At 42.6% G+C, this 12,912-nt stretch overlaps 1 protein-coding gene across 2 annotated transcripts in view; it reads right to left on the bottom strand.

Annotated features, from left to right (window-relative positions):
• ADA2 (adenosine deaminase 2) overlaps positions 1 to 9,966 on the bottom strand; it is a 62,659-nt gene extending 52,693 nt beyond the window's left edge. For both annotated transcript variants that reach the window (XM_063447651.1, XM_063447652.1), the window contains exon 1: positions 9,815 to 9,966. The gene's annotated coding sequence lies outside the window, so the exon portion shown is untranslated. The remainder of the gene's footprint in view (positions 1 to 9,814) is intronic.
• Positions 9,967 to 12,912: the final 2,946 nt, after the last annotated feature.

Raw genomic sequence — 12,912 nt, 5'->3', positions numbered from 1 at the left:
TCCTGCAGCATCTTGTGAAGGCTGCGCTCCGTGACCGGGGCCTCTGAGTACTTGGTAGTGTGTGATTCATAGTCAGACTGGCCGTCCGACAGGTTAGGCCATGGTTCGTCAACCTGGTCCCTACCGCCCACTAGTGGGCGTTTCAGGATTCCAGGTGGGCGGTAGGGATTTCCAGGTTGATCGGGCGGGCGGGTGCGAGCCGGCGGTACCCGTGCGACTGGGTACCGCCGTGACCATTTGCGGCTCCGGCCCGCCCGGTAAACCGCCGGGGCCGCCTTCCAAAGTGTCCATCGGGTGACCCATGCTGTCAGGGCCACCCGATGGATGCGGATTGTAAGGGGGCCCGGTCAGCGCTGGGCGCTTTAACAGCGCGACCGGGCCCCCTGTGATGACATCAGAGCTGGGAGGAAGTGATTCCCCGGTCACTCCTCCCAGCTAAAACTGAGAGCCGCGCGGGAGGAACACCAGGGAGTCAGAGTGGGAACTCTGACTCCCATCCACCTGAGCCACCACTGGACCCCAGGGAAAGTCACCCTCCTGCACCTTAAAGGTAGGAAACAGGAGGGTGACTTAAATATAGTGTGTGTGTGTGTCTTTGTAGGTATGTCTTGTGTGTGTGTCTGTCTGTCTGTGTATATGTGTATGTGTGTCTTGTCTTTGTATGTATATGTCATTGTATGTGTGTCTTGTGTGTCTGCATGTGTGTGTGTCTATGTGTGTGTGCATGTCTGTGTGTGTCTGTTTGTATGTGTGCCTGTCTGTTTGTATGTATGTGTCTTGTGTGTATGTGTGCCTGTCTGTGTCTTTGTGTGTGTATGTATGTGTGTCTGTATGTATGTCGTATGTGTGTCTGTATGTGTGTCTTGTGTGTGTGTATGTGTCTGTCTGTATATATATATATATGTGTGTGTGTGTGTCTGTATGTATGTCTTGTCTTTGTATGTATGTGTCATTGTATGTGTGTGTCTATGCATGTCTTATGTGTGTGTCTGCATGTGTGTGTGCATGTCTGTTTGTATGTGTGCCTGTCTGTATGTATATGTCTTGTGTGTATGTGTGCCTGTCTGTGTCTTTGTGTGTGTGTCCTGTGTGTGTGTCCTGTGTGTGTGTCCTGTGTGTGTGTGTCCTGTGTGTGTGTCCTGTGTGCGCGTGTCCTGTGTGCGCGTGTCCTGTGTGCGCGTGTCTTGTGTGTGCGTGTCTTGTGTGCGCGTGTCTTGTGTGCGCGTGTCTTGTGTGCGCGTGTCTTGTGTGTGTGTGTCTTGTATGTGTGCCTGTCTGTTATAGTGGACTATAGTAAGTGGGCTACCTAGCTCAGCCTTCCTACTGGGCATTGCTATAAGGACGGTTAAAAAAGGGGAAAAAAAGGTGGGGAGGGGAATTGAGGAGGGAGAGGAGATGAGCTGACGCACAAATGAGAAATCAGATTATGCGCAAACAGAGAAGTCGTCTGAATATCACTGAAAGAGACCTTCGTTTGTTCCTTACGAAAATCGAACCAGATATCAAATATTTAGTCTCGCAGCATCAACCTCAAGGATCTCATTAATCACTGGTAAAGGTAATTTCAATTTAATTTATTGTTTTCTCATTAAACGTTATAAAGTTAAAAACCTTATAAACCTGCATTAAGTAGAAATAAAAAGATAAATGTACTTACATTTATTTTTTTTTAAAAACACCATCCTTTCTTAAAAATATTCCGCATTTGCGCGAAAACTGGTGGGCGGTAAGGAAATTTTTTCAACCAAAAAGATGCATTAGTGGGCGGTAGGTAGAAAAAGGTTGACTACCCCTGGGTTAGGCACATCGTCGCCATCTTGAATTTCTTTGCGGCGTTCTGATCTCTTCAGCTTGGCCGTTTCAGAGAGCTTTAATTGTTTAGACGAGGGCATAGTGTACCTGTGCACTCTCCGATGCAGGTAAGGTGAGTTTTATTGCCGAATGCTGTGAATAAAGTCGCTTTTAGGTCGGGGTGTTGGCGGAGCTCCTAAGCCATGCGACCGCTCTCACCGGAAGTCAGACACCCCCTGTTATTGCCATTTTAACCTGTGTGTTAAAGGCCAAATATTTAAGGGTATATAACATTTTGATCAGGGCAATTTGGGTGATTTCTGTTATCATTATGATTTAAAAAGGAGCCAAACAACTATGTGATAATAAATGGCTTCATATGATCACTATCCTTCAATAAAATACATTTATTTGCATGATCAGTCATATTTTCTAAATCAATGACAACATTTTTCTGCCAGGGTATGCAAACCTTTGAGCACAACTGTTTCAGAGATTAAACCTAGCACTCCTAGGGAAAGTCATTTCCAAAGCATTGCTTCCTATAAATGTTTGCACTAATGGTGCTCAAAACCACAGAACACAGAATATGTCTAAAAACCACAGAGTTTAAACAGTTTAGGGAGAAGCAGGACATGCTTAGGGATATTTAAGAAGTGTGATGGACAGGGAACAGGTTAATGTACCCGGGTTGCAGAGTGCCTTAGCATGGGGGTCAGGATTTGTATTTGTTTGTTACATGATTTTCTTCATTTTACATACAAAGTCCAGGGACTAGAAATATAGCCACTCATTTTAAAATAGGAAAGGAATTTTTTGCTTGCGACATATTGCTAAAAGTATGTACAAGGTTTTTTGCTTTTCTCTGGATCAATAAATAAAGGGAAATAACCTTTTGGACAAATTGTAAGTATTATTGTAACTTTTTTTTTTTTAAGCTTCAAGTAAATAACATTTTTTTAAAAAATAAAATAAAAAACATGTAAAAAATATCTTACAACGGAAAAGATGCAGGAAAAGGAAAACAGAAAATGCAAATACACATAGTCAATAACTTATATGACATACAGATAATACAATATATGATGCACATATATCGACAAATGAGAAGAAAAATAGAAAAGACAGATAAGAATTACATAAACATATAGATCAAGTATATACTTTTGCCCTGAACTAAAACTGCTCCCAAAGCATTAAAGGTACACCTCATACCCCTAAACTTGCTAAAGTGTTTTTTTGTGTGAAGAGTGTGTCCTCTTTTTTTCATTCAATAGAAATTGACACTTTTATAAATTAATCTGGTTACACTCTCTTAGCTGTCAATTACACAACAAGTCCTGTTACTTCCTGGTTTGGTTAGCTCAGTGGAGCTAAACTCAAGAGGCAGCAATTGCCCAGAGCACTTCTCAACTCTGTACTGTGTAGTACAACTGAGTACTTGTGAGCCCAAACAGATATTTGCATGCTTGGATTGCACGCAAATGAATGCACATGCTTTATTGCCCCTGTATGTTTTCCTATGGGGTCCAGTTATTAAATGTGGAAAAGGTATCCTTGACCTAGACGGATAGCTTATCCATTAAAGTTATCTTTGATTTTTTGTATTATTGCATCCATGGGCGGTATTTCTGAATTTAAGATTGAGCTAAGGCCCTTCTGGCAGCTGTTATTTGAAAAATTTTGTTCAGCTGTAGTCATAGTCTCCAGTGGCTTGGAAAGTTGGAATACACAAGGGTCCAGGTCAGCTCTTCTACCAAATATTTGTAAAAACAAGTGTAACAGGCGGCTCCTTTTGTTTGGAACAGCCTGCTTACAACCATCAGACTCTCAATCGTTTAAGAAGTGCCTCCAAACCCATCTCTTCAGGAAACCTTATGACCTCCCAGAGTAATCTCACATACCTGTCTCTTGCTCTCTCCTAAAGGGCAGCACTCTATACTCCTCCAGTTCTGCTTCACTCCCATCCCTGTCCTATTGTGTTTTATAATCCACTCCTAGACTGTAAGCTTGTTTGAGAAGAGTCATCCTCAACCTACTCATCCTGTAACACTTTAGAATTGTCTCATTTATTGTTAAATATCTCCCTCTTATAATATTGTAAAGCGCTGCGGAATATGTTGGCGCTATATAAATGCCCAAAATAATAATAAATAACAGATCCCTAACACCCTCCCAGAATGTGTCTACCTTTAGATAGAACCACCACATGTGCCTCTGCTTTCTTCATATGAAATAGATTAGCAGAAGTATTGTACTAGCTGAACATGCTTTTCTATGATGTGACACAGACAGATGTTTTCTTATTTGCTTCCCATATCACCACCAATCTGAAGAGTTTGAATTTAGGCGTGCATATAATAATTAGATCTCTTTGGTTTGTTTCTCCGAAGCACAGTCTTTCAAAGAATTGGCAAAGTCTTGTGATTTATATATTTCAGATATATACAAATAAGACACTTTGATTAGCAAAGTCTCTTATGTGTATATATCTGTAATAATCTGCTGGGGTTAGGGAAGAGCGGTTCTGGAGTTCTCAAAAGGGTACCACCGAGACATCCATACATAACTAGATAATTCTTTGAACCACTACGTTCTCTATGACCGGAAAATCCCTCGCCTTTAGGAAGGACAGGAAGGCCCAATTTCTCAACAATGCAGTCATTGGGATGGGGAAGAGGCCAATAAAAATGTGTTGTTGTTGGCATTTCAGACCCACAGTGAGTTCATTTTTGCCGGACATTCAGTACATAAAAGTGCTCTGTGTTCCTTTGGAACCCACATACAGAACTTAGGTAAATCTGCACTCATCATAAGGAATTCCAAATCTATCAGCTTCTTTGCTTCCGGGGCAGAGTGCCACATCACCTCTTGGGCCAGTTGGGTTACTAAGTAGCAGAGGTGCAAGTGCAGTTAGTGGAGTCCTGCTGTTGATTTTGTGCAATACAAAATGTTTCGATCTAAACAGTGTCTTTTGTTTTGCCATATGACATTGCCTATGGCAATCTGTAGCGGCACTGGATCTTCTTTTTGTTACCCAGAGTGAGAATGCTTGAAACAGGAAAAGAATAAGGATTTTTTTAAAAAAGTGGATTGAAAAATCTTGAAGGGATACCTTAAACTTTAAACACCAAAACAATTTAGCTTAATTAAGTAGTTTTGGTGTGTGACGGACCGCCTGTCAACCCGACTGGGTGCCTCCGCCAATCGCTGCTTCCTAGTAACCTGGATTACTATAAGCACTGCACCGGACACCATAAGCACTGTAGCCCCTTAGCCGCTGTAGCTTGGCTGGGGTCTCGCTGTCCTCCACCCACCCTGGACCTAAGCCCAGGATCCAGCTTCCAGTGGACCTCTCTTACTCCAAAGAGTCTAGCAGGTATAGCTGTGTAGCTCTTACAAGAGCTAGTGATTATAGCCAGTATAGCAATCCGAAGCAGGTATAGCTGGTATAGCTGTTCCCTACAATCATGAGACGAGGCTGCGTATTGAGGGTTAAGTGAACTGACTTTAAGGGGTTAATGGGACCACACTTGGCCTTTTATGACAGTCCTCATGCAAGGGGCACTACCCGCTGGACCTGAGAGTACCTGGACCTGAAAGTAAACCACAGTAGAAACAAAAACACAATCACATTGGCTCTCAGATCCAGGACACTCCTATACAAACTAGGTCAATCCCTTTTTCTGTACCTGGGAGATAATTGAGTCAAGTACTGTATTAACTCAATTATCTCCAGACACAAAAACACACATTTTTATAAAACCCCCAAAATACCTTTAAAACATATTTAAAAAAAAAAACACAAAAGTTACATCCTGATAGCCCCGATCTGGGTGAACAACATATCCAAAAATCACCCAGATCGGTTCTGCTGGGGACCGACCGAGAACCGCAAAGTTTTCAAGCCGAAAATAGTTCAAGGGCATTCGCAGCTAAGTCCCCCTGAAGTTTATTCGCGGTTTTGGTCCATGCGAACGGCCGCCAGTGAGCTAGCGGTTCTATGGAAAGTGCCGAACCAGGGGGAATAAAATATGGGTCTCTACAGTTGCTGACCTGGCCCATAGTCTTTTGGCAGGAGGCTGGCAAGCAGGCCCCTCCAAAAGCTAGGTTATGTTCGCCACATGGTGTATGGATCATACTCCTGCAATGTCAGTGATTAATTGTTGCCATTTAGAAGATAGCCGATATTCTGTACATTTAACGTTTTTTTTTTTTTGCAAATCTTTTTTTTTATTAAGTGGTAAATGCACAAAATATACATGCCAGTCAGATTTTTTTCATGTTTTCAAGAATATTTATATGTGTGTGTAGTGGATGCAGTGAGAGTATTTGATTAGTAAATGCAGTATGTGTGTTTTGTGTAGTGGATGCAATGTGTTTGTTTGTATAGTTGATGCAGTGTGGATAGTGGATGCAGTGTGTGTGTGTGTAGTGGATACAATGTGTTTGTTTGTGTAGTGGATGCAGTGTGGGTAGTGGACGGAATGTGTTTGTGTAGTGGATGCAGTGTGGGTAGTGGATGCAATGTGTTTGTTTGTGTAGTGGATGCAGTGTGGGTAGTGGATTGAGTGTGTGTGTTTGTTTAGTGGATGCAGTGTTCCTCTCCCTTCTTTTTTAGTGGTACTTCCCCTTACCCAGTGTTCCTTTTCCCTTCCCTCACCTGCATCTTAGTGTCCTCAATTAATGTTCCTCTCTCCCCCCCAGTGTTCTTCTGCCCACCCATCCGAAAGTGTTCTTCACCCCCCCCCCTTCCCTGTCCCATAGTGTTCACCCCTCCTTCCCTGTCCCATAGTGTTTTTCCCCACCCCTCCCCTGTCCCATAGTGTTCCTTACCACCCCCCCTTACATAGTGTTCCTTTCCACCCTCCCTCCCCCATAGTGTTCCTTCTCACCCCCTTACATAGTGTTCCTTTCCACCACTTCCTTCCTGATAGTGTTCCTTTTTACACCCCCTTCCCTATAGTGTTCCTTACCACCCCCTACATAGTATTCCTTTCCATCCCCTATCCCATAGTGTTCCTTAACACCCCCCTCCTCCATATTAATCCTTACCACCCCCACCGCCTGTTCCATAGTGATCCTTACCACCCCCCATCCCATCTTGCCCCCCCTCTGTCTATAGTGCCCCTCTCGCTCCCCTCCTTGGTCCCCGCTCCCCGGTGTGTCTCCTGGTAGCGTGGCCGAGCAGAGCACTGTGCACCACAATACAGGAGATTCAGTCTCCTGTACTCGGCTGGACTGACAGGAAGTGTTCTCTCAGTGAACACTTCCTTCCATTCCGGCCAGGTACAGGACATAAGTTCCTGTACCGCTTGCGCACTGCTCCGCTCGGCCACGCTACACAGAGTGACTGGCAGGAGGGAGCGCTGTGCCCCCGGCTAGTGCGCCCTAAGGTGGCCGATGGTCCTGCCTTATGGATGCGCTGGCCCACCCATTCATTGTCGGGCGATACAGCTATGTACAGAAAATCTGAATATCAGCCTATAATATCGGCAAAACCGATAATCGGTCGATCCCTAGTTAAAGGACCACTAAGTCACCCAGATCACTTCATATCAATGAAGTGGTCTAGGTGCAGTGGTCCTGTCATTTTAACCCTGTAATGTAAAACATTGCAATTTTGGAGAAACATTGCAGCATTAAACACACCACTAGTGGCTTTCTTCCAGACTTAGTAACATGACAGTGCAGCTCATAGGAATGTACTGAATTCCTATGGGGAATTTTGGATGTGTGGCACTTGCATGTGCATTAGGTAAACAATGCGTATCTATGAGGACACATGCATGTATTGGACTGGGTTGTGTTTGGTAGCCAATAAGGATCCTTTCAGGGGCATTGCTGAGGTCAAAAAATACCTGAGTGTTAAGCCCAAAACACTATTTGGGTGAAAGCCACATCCTACCCCACCCAAACGCCACCCTTTAACACCTACTAGATATACCTCTTGCCAAACTCACAGTAACTTCCAGACACACACAGATACAGACAGAAAAGCATCTGGCTTCAGTCAGCGTTATTGAGCAGTTCTACTTATCCAATTTCATGAGTGGAACTGTGGCAAGGGTATAAACAACATATCTCCAAAATATTACTGAATAGGGGCTATGGGTTAAGTAAACCGTAAACCCATGAGTGGTTCATGACTGGTGGAGCCACTTCAAGGTCAGAGAGGGGTCTGCCAGCTGCAGCACTTGCTTCTGCAGTTTTATGATATTTAGGGTCATTTTTATTCTTTAGTTTTAGTTTTCTTTATTGCACAAGTTGAATGCATTATTTATATAATGCATTATAGGAACACTCCAAGCTTCATAACCTGTACACCCATGGAACATTAAATCTGTTACGTTTTATTATTCATTTATTCACCGATGCTGTTTTAAGTAGGTAATGTGTTTTCTAAAAACCATACATTTAAAATTATGTTGGGGTAAGGGCGTAGAGCAAAATATTGAACTTGATTACTGTAACATTGCGTGAGATTAGTTGTCACGTTCCCCTCAGGCTGAAGTACTGCCCTTAATTCTACATTGAATGAACAGAACTCTTTTTGACCCCAGTAAACAATCGTTATAAGCCAGATATCAGCGAGTGGTTGTACGCTAAGCAAGTAGGGCACAATAGTAATCAGATTAGGGAGGTTTATTCATAGAACACTGTACTGGAATTCTGGGGGGTGGGGGGGATAAAGCTGTATATTGGGGACTGATGCAGAGTTGGCAGTTATGATATATCTACGTGAAGGCTTCACGCATAATCTCAGCCAAGTAGGTTTAGAAAATAAATGTGATGGCTGTCTTTGGCACTTCAGATGTTTTGGGGCAAAAGCCTCAATCATTAAGAATATTCTGCAAACCTCTGCATTGTCAAGGTTTGCCATCACAGGACCATGTAAATAATGTATAAAGATTTAGTGATATATTAGCACATCTGTGTTTATTTCCATATAATTAAAATCTGGTGTGAGTGTTCTGTTAATCACCATAAATAAAGTTGATTAAAGAACTACTAGTACGGAATACAACAGAAGGCTTTCTATTAAATTAAAAGCTATTTTAGTTGAGATTATTTGCCTGCATACTGGGCTGAAAGCCAGCAGGAGTCTTTCATTATAACTAAAGAGGTACTAGTGATATAATTCAGAAAAAAATGTGACTCTCCTCACCACCACCACCACCAAAAAGTCTACCTAGCAAAATTGAACAATTAGCCCTCTGATTTTACAAAAAACAAACAAAAACGATATGGTTATAATTGCTTAGCGCGGAATCAAAATCATATTACTAAATATTTAATAGTCAAATAACAATATAATAGTTTATATTCATTTTATTTCCTGTGTTTTATTTTATAAGAAATATATGTGCTCAAATGTTGTAGATTTAACTTTGGTAGAAGCTGTCTTATTTTGTCAGGGATGCTTTGATTCTAGGTGAAACAACTTAGCTAAATGAACAAGCTAAAATAATGTACATAAATATGTCTAATTATTAAAAACACCTCATTTTGGTAGGAATGCCCCAAATGACTGAATTTCCTGTCAGCATCACATCCAAAACCAGAGTCCCTGGACTGAGCATAACTACGGTAATTTATCGATGGATTTCCCTCAGCCAGAGGGATGTAGTAGTTGGCTATACTACACGGATTGGATGAAACTGGGGATGACGGGAAATAAAAGTGTTTTCTAGAAGTTAATGTATATTCTACCATGTATGTTGCAGAGTTATGTCTGACTAGATTGTCTTTTTATCTTATGTCCGGATCTAGCACTAGTTTGTTGTATGATTTTTTTTTAAATCAGATTAGGGTGTCACTCCTGTGAATGATGCTGATCTGAGGATGGCATTAATTCTGAATTGGAAGTGACATTATTTCTGAATTTGAAGTGACATTAATTCTGATTTGGGGGTGACATTAATTCTGAATTGGAGGTGACAATAATTCTGAATTGGAGGTGACATACAAATAAATAAAAGGATCGGGGAGGCAATTCATGCAAAAACTGTGGAATGCATACCTGTATTTTAATCCCCCAGGTTCGGCCGCTGTCCGCTTGGTGAAGACGCCTTTGAGGTCCTTCTTCTCTCAGCCTTCAGAAACTAAACTGATTAGCAGAAATTCTCCTCAACTCTGAAACGTACAAATCACAACAAAAACAACAACTGTCATCTGTTTCCCATCCCCCTTCCCCGGCGTCACTGCAAGTCCCCCTGCTAGCCAATGGAGGACAGCTCAGAGGCCGCCCATGGGCTGGCTTTCAATGTGAATTGTATGAAGTGCAATGCTGGCCTCAGACTTGAACTTTGCTGACAGTTTTGCTTTCACGCTGGGAGCAGTCAGGGATCACACGGCATTCGGAGACAGAATAACAGCGGTAACATGTTACAATTCACTGCAGTGCGAGATGTACACTTCCTAACTCGCTGTGTGGGGATGATTAATTATGTAAGGTGTAAGTTTAAGCAGCTGAATCACTTTTTAATTCATTTTAATGTTATAATTTTTCTAATAAGACATTTAAATGCTTGTTTAAAGGGATGCTATAGTCACCAGAACCACTACAGTTTAGTTTAGTTGTTCTGGTGTCTACTTCCTGTCCCTGTAGGTATTTTAAGGTAAGCACTACCTTTTCAGATACTGCCTAGTAACCTCAAAAGGCAGTCACTCAGATTGCCACTAGAGCTGCTTCCTAGTCCTAATTCTGAGGCGTTCAGCGTCTCCATGCTCTGCATGGTGGCGCTGAACATTCTGCATAGATTAATTATATGAGGAGATGCTAATTGGCATATATAATTGGTACCTGAAATGTATGTGACAGAGGAAATACCTCTATATATGCCACTTGGAGCTATGCTGGTGCCAACATGCCTTAAAGGGACACTATAGTCACCTGAACAACTACAGCTTAATGTAGTTGTTCAGGTATGATCTATAGCTCCCTGCAGGCAATCTAATGTAAACACTGTATTTTCAGAGAAAATACAGTGTTTACATTGATTGATAGGAATACCTCCAGTGGCCGTCACTCAGACGGCCACTAGAGGGACTTCCTATCACGCAGGGCCCTAAAAAGGCCCTGTACACGTCAGACGTATTAAAATAAGTCTGACGTGTTCAGGAGAGAGAAGGCACTGTGTGCGCGCCTTGTCTCTCCAGCCTGTCAGCGGAGGAATGGGCCGGGCAAAGACCGCGAGCTGAGCTGTCACTCAGCTCAGCTTGCGGCCGCGCACACCGCGCTACTTCACTCTGAAGTATGTGCGCATGTGTGGCGAAGCCGCGCATGCGCACAAGGGAGCAATGACGCTTCCAAATGGAAGCGTCTGATTGCTCCCTGCTTGCGCCCGCCTATTTCGTCATTTTGACGAAATAGGGGGCGCGGCTTCACGAGGCTCCCGGCGCTGGAACGAGGTGAGTAAAATGTCCTCCCTGGAGAGTCCCTTTAAGCTTGCAGTTGGGGTAATGCATCCCAAATACTGACAAGGGGCCACCTAGGGTTCCCAAGGATGTGCTACTTAGATTCCTTGCTTCAAGATCTGCTTGCAATGCCTGAAGATTAGTGGAACCCATTTCCGCTTGTGCAGGAAAAAGCCCCCTACCATCTTCCTCTATGCTCAGACATGAGTATTAAATGAAAACTTCAAGCACTCAACTGGACAAATGAAGAAAAATATATATATATAAAAATGTATATATATATATATATATATATATATATATATATATATATGAAGAAGATTAAATACTCACAATGTATATACATAAATAACACCCCTATATTATAGTATCTATTCAATAAAATATTACTTGTGCCATAATTATATTAATAATATATATGTGTAAATAGCATATATAAATGAGCACATGAGAAAAAGTATCCCTGTACAGATAAGGTGCATATGTAGAGTGTCACAATGTGACTTCGAAAATATAAATACATTTGACACTACACCCTCAGGTCACAACCTCAAAACAGACAACTCTCCCATACACCCCCTCCTCTCCAACACTGGTAGACCTCTGCCAAGACCTTCTCTACCCGTGGTTGAATGCACACTACCTAATCAATAAATAGGACAGACGCAAGCATCTGGGAACATGGTGACAACGTGCCACAAAGCCCTACAGAGCACTTCCAGAAGGAACCTCATCCAACACACTACCAGGATAGCAGATTAATACACTACCCACAGTACCACCAGCCGTGCACTTGCGCACAACCCCAGCATGAAGAAATACGCACAATAAGATATTCAAGACCAGATACCATACCCCTACACCGCACACCAAGCAACGACCTCTTGTACCAGGCGAACGGACACGGCCATTGCAACCCTCATAAGGGGAACGCTATGCTACCAAACCGGTTATCATTAATGGCTATACTCTGTGTACAACACCCGAATACGGCTTAACCGACCAGCACTGCCTGGTATCAGGGCAGCTCGCATTCATCCAACCTCAACCCCCGTACAAAAGGGGCTCACTGACAACTCAAATAAACACAATCCACGCCACCGCATCAAAATATACTAAACATTGCTACCTTGATGCAACTATCTTCTGTTTACTCATCCCACTTTGTATGACCATTCGTTACCTCTCTCCTCTTGTAACGGTGCACACGCACCAAATCTGTGTACTTACTTTGGAAAAGCAAAACAAATATAAGATTTTAACATATCAACATTAAGTAGGGATTTGTAAACCCGTGTCACGACTAATGTGCATTACCCCCTCCTCATTCTGTAATGTTTACCTGTCACAGGAAATGTGCATTAACCCTCTCTTCTTTTTGTAATGATTATTTGACATGCAAAAAGCGCATTAACCCCTTCTTTCTGTAATGTTTATTTGACTTACAAAATGAAAAATATAGAATTTTAAAATATATATATATATACCGTATATACTCGAGTATAAGCCGAGTTTTTGGGCACATTTTTTGTGCTGAAAAAGCCCCCCTCGACTTCTACCCGAGTTACTGTCTGTATTATGGCAACTTACATTGCGGTCCTGTTGGGGGGCCGGAGCGAGCTGTTACTTAACTTTACAGCCGCTCCGTGCAGCTCCCCTGTCAGCTCCGTGCAGCTCCTCTGATCAGCTCCCAGTGTAAGT

This window comes from Pelobates fuscus, chromosome 3, assembly GCF_036172605.1.
Source record: "Pelobates fuscus isolate aPelFus1 chromosome 3, aPelFus1.pri, whole genome shotgun sequence".
In the NCBI taxonomy this organism is placed as follows: Eukaryota; Metazoa; Chordata; class Amphibia; order Anura; family Pelobatidae; genus Pelobates; species Pelobates fuscus.
This window is presented reverse-complemented; position numbering and strand designations above follow the sequence as displayed.